We start from the raw sequence: 5,060 nt of genomic DNA, 5'->3' as shown, positions 1-5,060 counted from the left end.
CAATCCCAGGTATTTATACAACCTGGGGGAAGAAGTACTTGAAAGCAGCCCTGCGGAGAGGGACTTGGGGGTCCTGGTGGACGAGAAGCTGGACATGAGCCAGCAGTGTGCGCTGGCAGCCCGGAAGGCCAACTATGTTCTGGGCTGCATTAAAAGTGGAGTGGTCAGCAGGGAGAGGGAGGTGGTGGTCCCCCTCTACTCGGCTCTTGTGAGGCCCCATCTGGAGTACTGTGTCCAGGCCTGGGGCCCCCAGCACAAGAAGGACGTGGAGCTCTTGGAACGAGTGCAGAGGAGGGCGACCAAGATGATCAGAGGGCTGGAGCACCTCTCCTATGAGCAAAGGTTGAGGGAACTGGGCTTGTTTAGTTTGGAGAAGAAAAGGCTCTGGGGATTCCTCATTGTGGCCTTCCAATACTTGAAGGGAGCGTATAAACAGGAGGGGGATCGATTGTTTGTGAGGGTGGATAGCGATAGGACAAGGGGGAGTGGTTTTAAGCTGAGACAGGGGAGATTTAGGTTAGGTATTAGGAGGAAGTTTTTCACAGAGGGTGGTGACGCACTGGAACAGGTTGCCCAGTGAGTTTGTGGATGCCCCATCCCTGGAGGTGTTCAAGGCCAGACTGGACGTGGCTCTGGGCAGCCTGGTCTAGTGGTTGGCGGCCCTGCACTTGGCAGGGGGGGTTGAGACTCGATGGTCTTTGAGGTCCTTTTCAACCCAGGCCATTCTATGATTCTATGATTCTATGATTCTATAGACTACTGCATTTTCATAGCTATGTTACAAAACTAATGCACAGTAAGCTCAATATCTTCTGTGAAACAGTTAATTAGATACACCTAACAAAAGTAATTTACTAATATTATGCTTAGAATAAAGAGGTCAAGTATTTTTTTCAGGTAGAAGAGATAAACAGCAGTAACAGAAAAACTGTTAAATTAAATAAAACTTTTATAATAGCTACTATGCTGTAATGTACAGAAATTTATCATCTCTTTTCATGTGTTGCATGGTGCTGTGAATTAAGACCTACGACTTCCACAAGATGCCTTGGGGGATTAAAACAAGTAGAAGAAATTTCAGATATATAATCAAACTCTCCTTTATGTGATATCACTCTTTTCTTCTTGAATGTAAATCTAAGTAATACAGGAGGAAATAGCTTCTGCCCATCTGTTTGATAGGAATCTTCTATATCCAAAGCTGTTAATAGACTGAAATGTTTGTGTTGATAGTCCTGAATTCAGGGCACAGAGTGAAATTCCTTTATTCTTTCCACCCATATAACAACAAAAATAGGCTGGCCTTCTCAAAGCTGAAAATTACAGCAAAAGCAAAAAAATTCTTTTCTCTACTTTTAGACTAATAGAACATGCATTCACAGACAATGGAAAATAATAAACAATTTGAATCCTTTATCACGATGACTTTTAGCAAAGCTTAACATTCAGAAACAATTGTCACAATGTATCTGGTCATTTGTTGATAAAGTCTAGCAAAGAATGCCTAAGCACAGAAATTTTCGGTGGTTCTGTATTGCTAAAATTAATAGCTTTCTAATTATATGTTTGCTCAATATGTGTTGCATTGTAAAAGCATCCTGATTATATATATATTGTTAATAATGGATCATCATGGTTTGTTGAGCAAATCCTGGACTTAGTGGTCTTTATAATGTATCTAGTATTGAAGACATTAAAAGAAAATTATCACAGCTACATTCAGATATGATGTATAGTACAGGTTTATGTGATTATGGGTGCTGAGTATTCAACTCATATTCCTGTCTATTTATACCACTTGTAATATAAAAAAAAATCATTAAAAACATTGAAACACACAAGACAAAATATAACAGTAATAATAACATCAACAACCTAGAATCTGCTTGCTTTTTTTTTCAAGGATTACTGAAGGTAAAGAATTACACAAAGTATTATATTATATAAATTATATAAAATATTATACTGAGTATTTTGAGGATAATGAAAATATTACAAGGTAACCCTGTGATCACCACCTTGGATCTTTGTTCCAGGAAGCACTGAATAAGTACTTGGAAGAGAGCTCTGATGAGTATTTCTGAATAGATACAATTCATCAGTCTCATGGCTCCCCATGAGGTGAAAATAATGGGAAATGGGGAGAATACTCACCACAGTATATGCTTGCCTCATCACTGTTCTTCTTAGTCATCTATTCATGTTTGCCGTTTGAGATAAGACATCAATGTGAACAATACTGTGTAAACAAGTAAATGCTTTCTTTTTTTTCTGTTAGAAATTATTTTAAAAAAATAAACACATTAAAATCACACTGAATAACAGCTATTGTTATACAAGGAAATTGAGATTTGAAGATTCTTTAATTTTGAGACAAATGTGCCAATGAGCAAGGGCTAATGGAAAATACAGTGTATCTCATTTACAAGAATATATTTTGGAGAGGGAATGTCAAACCCCAAAATCACAAAAAAAAACTTCCAGTAGACATAAAAAATATTAGTTAGATTACCCCACATTCCAGTCTTTATTTTTCCCATATGCTGATATTGGCTATGTTCAGTATATAACTGGTTTTAAATGTGTTATGTGCATCAAGTTAAAGAGTGTACAATCTAGTTACATTTTTAGAAGTATCTGGCGCAACAAAAAAGGTACATGTGGACTTGGCTTTGAGAGTGTTGACGTCTGGAGGACAAATCAGTGCAGAAGATTCTGATACTTTAGGAAAAGCCTAATTTCACAAATTTGAGTTATTTCTTCCAATCTATTTGTTTAGAAAGTTTTTCACTTTTTTTTTTTTCCACTGTGACAAGAATTTATAAGATATTTTGACCTACTCTGACAAAAATGGGTTACTTTGGCATAAAAGACCACCTATGCAATGTTTTGTTAGAAAGTCACAGATTCAACATCATTATGATAAAAAACAAGTCCTTGGCTCTTGTGAATTTCTGCCATAACTTAACATCAGAATCTTGCTGTTGTTTTTTGTTACTGTGTATTTTTAAAGCACTGGTACTATAAATCACCGGATAGTGATTTTTTACCGAGTACTGTAAGTGAAGACTCAGATCTTCAAATATCCAGATTACTGCTTGTATTCTTACCAATGACATTTGCATTCAGCATCATGCATGGGCTAAGTCTGTTCTCCACACAGTGGAAGCTATACATAATAAAGAATGCACTTATTTTTATGCTTACTCATTTGCAAAAACAGAGATCCCCATTTGCATCCTTTACCTGCATTTGGTCCCAGAGTCATAACTGCATTTCAGTTTTCTAAATTTCAGGCATTAACTTATTTTTAGTTGCCAAGCATAGGGGAAAAAAGTAAAACAATAACCAAAACTGTATAATGATAACAATTTCTTCAAGCTCATATAATCTAAAAATGTACATACTGTTTGCAGCCAACTTCTGCTCCAAAGCAAACTATCATAAACAAATGATACTTCCCTAAAATATTAGGATTATAGTGGCATCAGCGAAATGTTTCCAAGTGCAACTGTACAAACACTGACCAATTTCAATACAGTTTTGACTACTTCAGCATGAAATAAATGCTCTACAACTGTCAAATTTGAAAATGTCAATACAGATTACTATGAATCCAAATGCAGTTTTCAAATACTGTTGAAAACTGCAAAGTCCTCTTCTTAATTGTGTTAATTCAAAACAAATTTGAGATTTTTTTGGTAAGACACACTGTAGATATTCACAGAGATCTTAAAGTGCTCAAAAATGTAAGCTAAATCTGCTGAGTACAATTTTCTTTTATCTAACAAATTTGCTTGAGAAGCTGAAAATGACAAGCTTAACATTACTGCATTAAATTCACTAAATGAGCAGCAGAATACATTATTGACCAAGGTCTAACTTTCTGTATTCTAAAAAGCAAATTACAATAAGCAACACATAATGTGGCAATTAAGCAATAAACATTCATAAGTCTGCATTCACGGAACTGCAAGGAATTTAATGCTCTTAAGATTTTAAGAAAGATCGATACCATGCAATCCAAAACTATCCATCAACCCAGCTTCATAATGATACAGAAAAATAGAATCATGAAGCTAGTCCAACCATCATCTTATCATCACCCTGCACACTAGACCTTGTCCCTAAGTGACACATCTACTCTTATCTTGAAAACCTCCAGGGATAATAACTCAACCACTTCCCTGGGTAGCAAATTCCAATACCTAAACATTCTTTCTGAGAGGAATTTTTTCCTAATATCCAACCTGAACCCACCCTGGCACAAATTGAAGTCATTATCTCTCATTCTATCAGTAGGCCAACCCCCATCTCACTGCAATCTCCTTTCAGGGAGTTGTAGAGAATGATAAGGTATCTCTTGAGCCTCCTCCAGATCAAACAATCCCAGTTCTCTCAGCCACTCTTCATGAGACTTGTGCTCCAGACCCCTCTCCAGCTTTGTTGCCCTTCTCTGGACACAATCCTGGGCCTTGATGACTTTCTTGTAGTCAAGGGCCCAAAACTGAACACAGTACTCAAGGTGAGGCCTCACCAAAGCTGAGTACAGGAGGATAATCTCTTCCCTGGTCCTGCTGGCTACACTACTTCTGATAGAAGTCAGGATGTCATTGGCCTTCTTGGTCATCTGGACACGCTGCTGGCTCATGTTCACCTGGATGCCAATAATACACCTGGGTCTATCATTCTATGATTCTATGATTTTCCTGTTATATTTAGGAGCAGCATGAAAAAGAGGGCAATAGAATCACTGTTATTAGTTCTGCTGTTGTATATGTCATGAAGACAGAAAATAAAGCCATTCAATTCAAAGTTAGAATACCCTAGGATAACACATTCTTTTCTGGAATACCTAAAAGCTCAAAAGAAAATATAAGGCTGAAAAATGGTAGAACTAAAGAAGACAGAAGATGAAAAACAATAACATGTTTGTGTATAGATGTATTTTAGAGGAACAGTTGAGGAAAGAACAGAGAACTGGCTTGCTTAGTCCTCATAGCTCCTTATGTGTTTCTGAGAGTGTTCAGAACACCTGAACAGATGTCCACACAATTGGG

General features: G+C 37.2%; 1 long non-coding RNA gene across 1 annotated transcript in view; it reads right to left on the bottom strand.

The window, feature by feature from the left end:
- Positions 1–3,385, bottom strand: part of LOC110408230 — a 13,745-nt gene extending 10,360 nt beyond the window's left edge. The window contains exons 1-2 of the long non-coding RNA XR_002444230.1: positions 3,247–3,385; positions 2,155–2,239 (exon numbers count right to left, since the gene is read on the bottom strand). This is a non-coding gene — a long non-coding RNA (uncharacterized LOC110408230). The remainder of the gene's footprint in view (positions 1–2,154; positions 2,240–3,246) is intronic.

The sequence above is a fragment of the Numida meleagris genome, chromosome 1 (genome assembly GCF_002078875.1).
Source record: "Numida meleagris isolate 19003 breed g44 Domestic line chromosome 1, NumMel1.0, whole genome shotgun sequence".
NCBI classification, from domain to species: domain Eukaryota; kingdom Metazoa; phylum Chordata; class Aves; order Galliformes; family Numididae; genus Numida; species Numida meleagris.
The sequence above is the reverse complement of the archived record's forward strand: the minus strand, read 5'-3'. Positions and strand labels throughout refer to the sequence as shown.